The sequence below is a fragment of the Pongo pygmaeus genome, chromosome 7 (genome assembly GCF_028885625.2).
Source record: "Pongo pygmaeus isolate AG05252 chromosome 7, NHGRI_mPonPyg2-v2.0_pri, whole genome shotgun sequence".
Lineage (NCBI taxonomy): Eukaryota > Metazoa > Chordata > Mammalia > Primates > Hominidae > Pongo > Pongo pygmaeus.
The window spans coordinates 41,778,452-41,790,101 of NC_072380.2; the positions used below are offsets into that span (position 1 = coordinate 41,778,452).

The 11,650-nt window shown below is 41.0% G+C and overlaps 1 non-coding gene across 1 annotated transcript; it reads left to right on the forward strand.

The window, feature by feature from the left end:
• Positions 1-11,349: 11,349 nt before the first annotated feature.
• Positions 11,350-11,422, forward strand: LOC129043318 (small nucleolar RNA SNORD65). The gene has a single exon (XR_008504410.1). It is a non-coding gene; the product is annotated as a small nucleolar RNA SNORD65 (small nucleolar RNA).
• Positions 11,423-11,650: the final 228 nt, after the last annotated feature.

Genomic DNA, 11,650 nt, shown 5'->3' on the forward strand with positions numbered 1-11,650 from the left:
TCTTCCGAGTGCATGCTGCTAGATCTAGGACATGAAATGCCCTTCATGCAGGACAGACAGCAAGGCCAGCAACATGACACAGAAGCCCAGGGGGCTGGGAGAGCGCAGAGCAGGCACCTCTAGCCTGGTCAGGCAGGAGTTTGGGGGTCAGGCTTGAGGCAAAGCATCCTCAGAGGAAGTAGCATTGAAGCTGACAACCGTAAGCTGAAAATGCAGCAGCCAACTGAAGGAAGTTAGGGAAAGGAGGGCCAGTGAGGATTTCAGACACATGCAAAAGCCTACAATGAGGGAAATCTGGGGGCATCCAAGGAACTTCAAGTAATTTTTACCTACTGATGACCGTATAGATTGTCTACTCTTGAATTATTCTACTTTTTCTTCCTATATTTTATCTATGTATTTAATATTTTTTAGAGACAGGGTCTTGCTATGTTGCTTCGGCTAGACTCACGGGCTAAGCCCACCATAACCTCTTGAGTAGCTGGGATTACAAGTGCTTGCCACCACACCTGGCTTTACAGAATTTTTTAATGTGCTATTTATTGGACTTGGCTTAATTATCCTTGTGCCTCCAGTCACAACTGGATTCTAAATGCTGTTAATCCAGAGACAAAATGGATTCCAAGTGAAGGATCCCTTGCTTCACAGCTAGGATTCAGTACCAGCCATCTCCCTCTAAACGGGGCTATGTTCACGAGATTTTGCTGGGATTCCTTATTCCTATTTTGTATTAACACCTCATGTCTTTCCCAGGAACGGAATCGTGAGTCAGCCTTCTGTGTCTTCTCCCGAGTCCAATCGCCCTTCTCCCTATGGGGTCTTTCAGCTTCGATTCAAAAAACTTTTTCAATTTTATGGCATAGTTTATTCGTGTGTGTGTGTGTGTGTGTGTGTGTGTGTGTGAACAAGGTGATTGCTTAACTTGGTAACACGGCTGCTATTCACATTGCAACACCCTGGCCTTTGACTTCAGAGCTTGTGTGTCCTGAGAACTTCCTTCCTGAGGACTTTTGGTATTTCACCAGAACCCTAAGCCAGCTGCTGTGGAAATGTAGACAACAATTTCCCTAAACCATCTCAGTGTCTTGCTAGATCACAGCCACCCGTCTAGACAAGAGATGAAAGAGACTTACCCTGGCAAATTGATAGCCTACCTACCTGCTGAGAAAGAGAAGGAAGGGTCTTCACCCCAGTCAGAATGATTCTAGGACCAGGAAGGGTAGAACTCAAGGATGTTTAAGGAAAAATATATTGACTTAGGAGAAATCATCCATGAATTGGGACTTAACCTAGCAAGGCCATCTTGAGCTGGTTCTCATATACTACTGTGATGGCTCCTTAAGGCTTGGAGGTGATGTCAATGGCAGATGGGACAGAGGTGCTGGGACAGCCTTGGCAGAACCTTGAGGAAGGAGTCAGAGGCTGGCAGAGGTGGGAGTATCAGAATGGATGTCTTACGTGACTCCAAAGAACAAGCCACTTGATGTGTTTTTCAAGAAGACCCAGAGGATACCCTCTCTGTAAGAACTCTTTTAATTCAATAACATTTCTTCAGTTAAGACCACTGGTAAAAGCCTTTTTTATAGACCTGGGTCTACAGTAGATAATGCCCTATGGTACTGGGGTCTCTGGCATAAACAGAGAAGGTAGAATTCTTGAATGACAGAGGCCAGATGTCAGGCATATGGTCAGCAAGGCAGGAGTGGCCACCAGGAACGTGACCCACAAGAATCCATGGCTATAACAAATAAGCCAGGGTATCCTGGGCAAGAAATATGAGTAGCCAGCTGGGGTATCACTTAACTCGTATGACCAGAAAAAACATCAGGAGCTAACACTAGTGCCACAGTGTAAAATTTTAATCCCACACCAATTTTCTTTCCTTTCCTTTTTCTTTTTCGTTTTTGTTTGTCTTTTGTTTTTGGAGATAGGGTCTTGCTCTGTCACCCAGGTTGGAGGGCAGTTGTTCCATCATGGCTCTGCAGCCTCAAATTCCTGGGCTCAAGCGATCCTCCCACCTCAGCCTCCCAAGTAGCTAGGACTACAGGTGCATGCCACCATGCCCAGCTAATTCAACTTTTTTTTTTTTTTGTAGAGAGACAGGGTCTCACTATGTTGCCCAGGCTAGCAGGCTAGTCTTGAACTCCTGGGCTCAAACAATCTTCCCACCTCAGCCTCCCAAATTGCCAGATGGCAGGCACGAGCCAATAGCACCTGCCCCACACCAATTTTCATCCTGAAGCCAGTTAACTGACACAGAAATTCTGAGTCAAGGAAGTACCCTGCCGTGGCACCACAAGCATATGTGATACATATTTCCTCAACTTTCCCCCCGAAAGACCTGTGGCCACTTATCACAGTCTCTGGGTATTGAGAAAAGGGGAATAACAAATATTTAAAAGTTTACCAAATACAGATCAGAGCCAATGCTGATAGCAAAGACACAAAATGTCATGTATGGCCTCCCACTTAGAATGGGGGCTTATGGAGGCCACGTGGGAAACACAGCCCCAGCCCAGGCCTATCTCACAGGGAACTCATGGTTAGTTCCTTAGCCTCTGAGTGCATACATGCAAAGGGTATATTCAAAGCTGGCAAAACCTTTTCGTTGCTTTCCTGTTCAGTGAAGTAGCAGCCACTTTGGTAAAAAGAGCCAAGTAGAAGCTCCTGAAACTGTTCCCACTCCCAACAAGAGTATTAATCAGAGGGAGGCAAAGCTTCATGTCACAAGGAATTGCAGACATTGGCATCATCATCAGACTTAAAGGTTGCAGAAAAGTGGTTGTCATCATATCCCTGTTTAATTATTTATATGGCCCCTAAAGAAATCAGATTAATTATGGCAGACACACTGCTATAAACCTAACCAAGTAGTAGACTCAATTAAAACTGCTGGTGTGCCATCTTTACTAGAACAGATTAATACAGCCTCTGGCACTTGATTTAGCAAGTATCATCTTTTAAACCCTAGCAGCAAGAAAGAGAAAAAGCAATTTGCTTTTACATAGGAATGACAGCAATATACTCACACGTCATTCCCCAAAGCATCTGAAACCTCTACTTTCTGTCACAGTAATGTTGCAAGGCAAGACTAAATGAGCTTAAATATAAGGCAACATTTTGTCCCAAAACATCCCTCAGAAAAAAGGAAGTTACCTTACATTCAACTCTTTACAAAGTCCCTCATTGTGGAGTTCTCTCTCAATTACTTTATTTTGAATAACAAAGTACTGCTTGGGGAAGGCTCATGAGTCAGAAGGGACACAGTTAGTGCTGGTGTGGGATTCTATCAAGAGGTCACTTGATAGAATCAGTTTAAAATGAAGCAAAAACAGATGTAGCACCCATTTCGTAATTATAATTACATTATAATATATAATATAATAATTAAATATATATTCTTGATCTGTCATTCTTCACTAGAATTTTAAGTTCTAAAAAGACAGAAACTTTGTTCACTTTTATATTTCTGTGCCTAGAACAGTGGCTAGCACATGAAGAATAATAAATATTCTTGAATGAATAACTGAGTTTGTATTCCTGGGGATATGAACACATAATTGCAAGTGCTGGAAGTTGATGACCTTATAAAGATCACCTTAAAAAAGAAAACAATAGAATAAGTCATTTATCCTGGAGAAATAACAATTTATTTTCAGGCAAAAACCTGTACATGCATGTTCGTAGCAGCTTTTTTTATAATAGCTAAAAACTGGAAACAGCTCAGATGTCTTTCAATGGGTAAATAGCTAAAGAAACTGTAATACATCCATGCCATAGAAAGCTACTCAACAGTCAAAAAAAAAAAAAAAAACGGAACTATTTGATACACATGTTTTGGATGAATCTCTAGGCAATTACATTGGACTTAAAAAAAAAAAACTAATCCCAAAAGTTTACATAGCATCTGATTCCATTGTATTATATTTTTGAAATGACAAAATTAATTAAGTAAAGAACAGATCAGTGGTTTCTAAGGGGTTAGGTATGGGTGGTGGGAGGATGGGAGGTGGGTATGGTTATAAAAAGCAGCAGCAGGGATCCTTGTGATTCAGTATCTTGACTGTGATGTTGGACACACGAACCTACATATGTGGTAAAACTACACAGAGCTAAACACACATACACACCACACACATGCACATACAAATGAGCACATGAAAATCTGGAGAAATCTAAGTAAGATCAGATCATATCCATGTCAGTTTTCTGGTTGTAATATTGTACTATAGTTTTGCAAAATGTTACCATTGTTGGAAGCTAGGTAATGGGATGATAGTAGGGTAGGGTCCTTTTGTATTAATTAAAAAAAAAAAGACAGGATCTTACTCTGTCGCCCAGGCTGAGTTCCCTGCAGCCTCAAATTCCTGGGCTAAAGTGATCCTCCCACCTCCATCTCAGCCTCTTGAGCAGCTAGGACTACAGATTATTTCTTTTTTTTTTTTTTTTAAACAGAGTCTCGCTCTGTCACCCAGGCTAGAGTGTAGTGGTGCGATCTCAGTTCACTGCAACCTCCACCTCCCAGCTTCAAGTGATTCTTCTGCCTCAGCCTCCTGAGTAGCTGGGATTACAAGTGTGCACCACCACCAAACCCGGCTAATTTTTGTATTTTTAGTAGAGACGAGTTTGTTTCACTATGTTAGCCAAGCTGGTCATGAATTCTTGACCTCAAGTGATCTGCCCACCTCGGCCTCCCAAAGTGCTGGAATTATAGGCGTGAGTGTATCACTTCTTAAAACAGCATATAGCTGTAAAACTGTTTCAAAATAAGAAGGTTTTACATAAATTAATATAACAAGTAGTTAGGTACATATGTGTAAAGGACATCTGCCTTGCTATTATGAGAAGGGGAAACGTACCCTGGATAGAATTTCCAGCAACAGTATGAACTCATACTCAAAAGGTGTTGCACCTCACACAACCTAGTGACAGTGAGGATGATGTGTCCCTACAATCATGTTAGGTAACTCAAAAAATGGCTCGAGTTGATGACAGAGACATTAAAGTAAAGAGACTTGGAGAAACTTTGAATAAAATTATTTCTTAAAATGTGAGAATTGAATAAAGTACTATTTCCAAATTAATGTATTATCTAATATATGAAATTTTAAATGTGGAAAACTAAATTAATAAATGATTATAGGTAGATATTTGACCACTGCACTTACTTTCCTAAAATTTTACTTATTCAAGTTTTTAGAAATCTTGTTGGGAAAATGAAAGAAAATCACCTTGTGTTCAGGATGACCTATATATTTAATATGGAATATTACTGGTGAGAAAACTTAGTCTCAAAGAGGTTGTGTGAGTGTTTAATGCCACAAGGTTTGAAAGCGGCAGAGCCAGGATGAGAGCCCAGTGAGTTTAACTCAAGACATGGAAGGAGTCTCATAGGCCTTTGATTTCTTTACCAACAAAATCTGACCAAGACATTCTCTAAATCCCCTTTCAATGACAACTCAAAGCAATTCCCTCCTCTTCGTTTGCTGAGCCACAGTGTAGCCTGATTTTAATTTTCATATTGGATCATACGGGTTTTTTGCTTTTTTGTTTTTGTTTTTGAGACAGAGTCTCACTCTGTCACCCAGGCTGGAGTGCAGGGGCATGATCTCGGCTCATGGTAACCTCCGCCTCCCAGGTTCAAGCAATTCTCCTGCCTCAGCCTCCTGAGTAGCTGGGACTACGACTACAAGCACGTGCCACCATCCCCGGCTAATTTTTGAATTTTTAGTAGAGACATGGGTTCCTCATGTTGGCCAGGATGGTCTTGAACTCCTGACCTCGGGTGATCCACCTGCCTTGGCTTCCCAATGTGCTGGGATTACAGGCATGAGCCACCGCGCCCGGCCATATGGGGTTTTCAGCTGCGTTTCCATTGTGTTGCACATGTGTCTTTCATGTTTCCCATGCACATTTCACGTGGAGTTACAGGACCTTTTTTTCTTTTTTCTTTTTTTTTTTTTTTTTTTTTGAGACGGAATTTCACTCTTGTTGCCCAGGCTGGAGTGCAATGGAGCGATCTCGGCTCACCACAACCTCTGCCTCCTGGGTTCGAGCGATTCTCCTGCCTCAGCCTCCTGAGTAGCTGAGATTACAAGCATGGACCGCCATGCCCAGCTAATTTTGCATGTTTTAGAAGAGACGGGGTTTCTCTGTGTTGGTCAGGCTGGTCTTGAACTCCTGACCTCAGGTGATCCGCCCACCTTGGCCTCCCAAAGTGCTGGGATTACAGACGTGAGCCACCCCGCCTGGCCAAGACTTTTGAATATAGGTACACACTTTGAAATATATTGTGCAAATGCCAGAGTCTTCCTAGAACCATGGGACCTCATGGAACTCAAAGCCAAACCAAACCCCAACCGAAGATGCTCCTCACAGTCTCCCCCTGGAGGCCCAATGAAGAATTTGATGTTTTGACATCAACAAGAGTAAAAACAATGTGTGATATAGGGTAGGTATCCAGCAACTTTCCTGTAAAGGGCCAGGTAGTAAATATTTTAGGATTTTGGGGCCATACAATTTCTGTCACAACTGTGTAACCCTACCATCATAGCACAAAGTCAACCATAGATAACACATAAATGAATGAGTGTGGCTGTGTTCAATAAGACTTTACAGACACTGAAATTTGGATTTCATATAATTTTTATGTATCATAAAATATTACTTGGATACTTTTCCAACTGCTTGAAAATGAAAAAAAAAAAATTGGCCCATGGGTCATATAAAGATAGGCGGCAAACCAAATTGGCTCTCGGGCCATAGCTTGCTGACCCTCATATAGAAAAATGAACACTAGATTTAGAGAAGTCCCAGGCTGGAGAACTGCTACTTTTCCTTGTACAATGTGAGACACTGGGCAAGTCAAATGAGTTCAAATAAATTCTTAGGGCCTTGATTTACTATTAAAGCATTGGATTAGATTAACCTTAAAAGCCCCTTCAGCCCTAAAAACTCTCTAGTGGCTTCTGTTTCCAGTGGCCTCTGCATATGGCAGACTGGTTGAGCTTTTAAAAAATTCCTTTCAATACAAAATACATTAAAATTCTGGGTAAAATGAAATGTCATTCAAAAAACCCTCACTGAGGCCGGGCGTGGTGGCTCATGCCTGTAATCTCAGCACTTTGTGAGGCCGAGGTGGGTGGATCACAAGGCCAGAAGTTCAAGACCAGCCTGGCCAACATGGTAAAACCCTGTCTCTACTAAAAATACAAAAATTAGCCTGGCGTGGTGGCGGGCACCTGTAATCCCAGCTACTCGGGAGGCTGAGGCAACAGAATCGCTTGAAACTGGGGGACAGAGGTGGCAGTGAGCTGAGATTGTGCCACTGCACTCCAGCCTGGGTGACAGAGCAAGACTCTGGAAAAAAAAAAAAAAAAAAAAAAAAAAAAAAAAAACCCTCACTGAGCTGGCAAGAGCATAAAGAAATTCCTCAGAGGTCAAAAATGACCCCAAAAGCAAAAATTCAGAGTCCTCAAAAAAGCCTTTAGTCTCACAGCATTCCTGGGAACGCCTGCACATCTCTAACACCCTAGAAGTTCTTCCTCAAACTGATAAAGAGAATCCACAAAAATCCAGCCGGGCGCAGTGGCTCATACCTGCAATCCCAGCACTTTGGGAGGTGGAGGCGGGTAGGTCATTTGAGGTCAGAAATTCAAGACCAGCCTGGCCAACATGGTGAAACTCCGTCTCTACTAAAAATACAAAAATTAGCCAAACATGGTGTTGGGCACCTGTAGTCCCAGCTATTCAGGAGGCTAAGGCAGGAGAATCGCTTGAACCCAGGAAGCAGAGGTTACAGTGAGCCGAGATGGTACCACTGCACTCCAGCCTGGGCAACAGAATGAGACTCCATCTCAAAAAACAAAAAAAAAAAAAGAAAAGAAAAGAAAAGAAAAAGAAAAAAACAAAATTTTTTTACTTCTTACCAGCCAATCTCTCATTATTCTAATCCCTTGTTAGAGTGAATAATTTTTAAATTTTTAATATTAAACTTTGCCTGTTGAAATTATTGTACAGTTGCCTTCTCCTGATTGGACTCAGATGTATAAACTCAGGCTATCCTTTCATAAACTCTGGCCTAACAACTGTATTTTTATATCCTAGCATCAATCAGTAGGAAAATAAAAAATTGAAAATTCTGTTTACAATCATACCAAGAAACATCAAATACACAGAAATAAATTTAACCAGAGATGTACATGACCTCTTTGCTGAAAACTATGTAACATTGCTGAGAGAAATTCAAGAAGACTTAAAGAAAGAAATACATTACATTTCTAGATGGGAAAACTCAATACTTTTATTTTATTTTATTTTTGAGACAAGGTCTTGCTCTGTTGCCAAGGCTGGAATACAGTGGCACAATCATAGCTCACTGCAGCCTCGAACTCCTGGGTTCAAGCAATCCTCCCACCTCATCCCCCAGAGTAGCTAGGACTGCAGGCATATGCCACTGTGCCCAGCTAATTTTTTTTTTTTTTTTTTTTGTAGAGATGGGGTCTTACTTTGTTGGCCAGGCTGGTCTTGAACTCCTGGCCTCAAGTGATCCCTCTGCCTCAGCCTACCAAATTGCTGGGATTACAGTCATGAGCCACCATGCCTAGCCAAAAACTCAGTACTTTTAGATGTCAGTTCTCTCCAAATTCATCTATGGATTTAATGCAATTCTAATCATAATTTCAGAAAGCGTTTTTTTTTCAATAAATCAAATAGTTAATTTTTAAATTTATATGAAAATGCAGAGGCCTGGAATAGCCAAGGCAATCTTAAAAAAAAAACAATAGGCCAAAATTTTACATGACCTGAGTTCAAGACTTATTATAAAATTACACTAATCAAGACAGGGTAGTACCGGCATAAGAACTGACAAATAGATCAATAGAAAAAGAAAAAATGAGCCCAGAACAGAACCATACCTGTACCATCATTTGATTTTCAACAATGATGCCAAAGCACTTCAGTGAGGAAAGGAAAGTCTATCCAATAAATTATCCCAGAATACTTGATATTCATATGGAAAAAATAATAACAAACCTCGGATCCTACCTTATAGTATACCCAGAAACTAACTTAAGATGGATCAGAGACCTAATTATAAAAGCTAAAACCATAAAGCTTTTAGGAAAAAAAATTGAGAGAACATCTTCATGACTAGAGAAGAGGCAAAAGTTTCTTAGGACACTGGAAGCAGTCATCATAACAGAAAATATTGATAAATTGACTTTACCGGAATTTAAAACTTCTATTCGTCAAAAATCACACTTATGAAAACAAATAGGCAGGCCAAAGAATGGGAGAAAATATTTACAAAACAAATATCTGACAAAGGGACTGGTAGTCAAGATCCATAAGAAACTCCTAATACTTGCCCGGGCACGGTGGCTCACACCTGTAATCCCAGCACTTTGGGAGGCCGAGGTGGGCAGATTACCTGAGGTCAGGAGTTTGAAACCAGCCTGGCCAATATGGCGAAACCCCGTCTCTACTAAAAAGACAAAAAAATTAGCCGGGCATGGTGCAGGCGCCTATAATCCTAGCTACTTGGGAGGCTGAGGCACGAAAATCACTTGACCCTGGGAGGCAGAGGTTGCAGTGAGCTGAGACTGCGCCATTGCACTCCAGCCTGGGCAACAAGAACGAAACTCCATCTCAAAAACAACAACAAAAAAAGACAAACAACCCAACTTAAAATATGGGTAAAAGATTTGAACAGATTTCCTGTGTATGAATGGCAATAAACACATGAGAAAGTGCTCAATATCATTAGTCATCACGGAAAAGCAAGTTTAAACCAAATGAGACACCACTCCATGCTAAAATTCAATAGCCAAAATTTAAAATGCTTACGACACTAAATGTTGGCGACAATGTGGGAAAACTGGAACTCTTGCATTGTTCGTGGGAAAGTAAAATGGTGAAACCCTTTGATAGGATTTGGCTCTGTGTCACCACTCAACTCTCATCTCAAATTGTAATCCCCACATGTCAAGGGAGGGACCTGGTGGAAGGTGATTGGATCATGCGGGCAGTTTCCCCCATGCTGTTCTCGTGATAGTGAGTTCTCACGCGATCCGATGGGGGTTTTTTTTCTCTCTCTCTCTCTTGCTACCATGTAAGATGTGCCTTGTTTCTCCTTCACGTTCCACCATGATTGTAAGTTTCCGGAAGCCTCCCCAGCCATGCAGATACTGTGAGTCAATTAAACCTCTTTTCTTTATAAATTACCCAGTCTCAAGTAGTTATTTTTTTCTCTCTCTTTTTTTTTTTTTTTTTTTTTGAGGCGGAGTCTCAATCTGTTGCCCAGGCTGGAGTGCAATGGCGCTATCTCCTTTCACTGTAACCTCCGCCTCCCAGGTTCAAGCAATTCTCTTGCCTCAGCCCCACCAAGTAGCTGGGATTACAGGCGCCCGCCACCACGCCCAGCTAATTTTTGTATTTTTAGTAGAGACAGGGTCTCGCCATGTTGGCCAGGCGTGTCTCGAACTTCTGACCTCAGATGATCCACCCGCCTCGCCTCCGAAAGTGCTGGGATTACAGGCGTAAACTACCACGCCCAGCCTTCACGTAGTTATTTATAGCAGTGTGAGAATGGACTAATACACCCCTTCAAAAACATGTAAAACATACACCTATGCTGTGACTCAACTGAGAAATAAAAACATGTTTATGCAAACACTTATATAAGAATGCTTATAGCAGCTTTGTTCTTAATAGTCAAATCCCGGGTATTAATAGGAGGCTGGAATAAACAAACTGTGGTTTATAAAATTACCCTTCATTAAAAAAGAATGAGCTACTGATACATGAAGCAGCATGGATGCCTCTCAAAACTCTTAGGCTAACTGAAAGGAACCTTGCACACAAGCGTGCATGCTGTACAACTCCACCTATGGGAAATTCTACAACAGGCAAATCTAATCTACGATGGAAAAAATCAAAATAGTCGTTATGTCTGAAAGGGTAAATTTAAGAATTGACTTGGGACAGCCAGGTGCAGTGGTGTGCACCAGAGTTCCAGCTACTTGGGAGGCTGAGGTGGGAGGATTGCGTGAGCCCAGAAGTTTGAGGCTGCAGTGTGCTGTGATCACACCACTACATTCCAGCTTGGGCAACAGAGCAAGACCATGTCTCTGAAAAACAAACAAATAATTGACTAGGGAGAGCATAAAGAAAATTTCTGAAGTGACGGTGTTGTTTTATCACTTGATATGGGTTTGCATTACATAAAAGAATGCATTTTTCAAAATGTACATTTAAGATTTGAACATTTCATTGTATCTGAAGTTTACATTAAATGAAATATATATATATATACACATACACATATATATGTGTGTGTGTGTGTATGTGTGATGAAATCACCCCAAATAGTTGGAATTACCAGCAGATTGTATAGTGGTGAACCTACAATTTTCTGAAGAAAAAGAAATATACTTAAAAATAAATATTGAACTCAATAATATGCATGTTTACATATGCGCTGATGTCTTATTTTACTTTGAAATGGATGGATAATGGAAAAATGCATATTGAAACACATGTAGCAAACTGCTTATGGTGAAATCTTGGCAGTGGGTTTATGAGTTTTCATCATAAAATTCTTTAACTTTTCTGTATACTTACAATTTTTCATAAGATATTGAGAAAA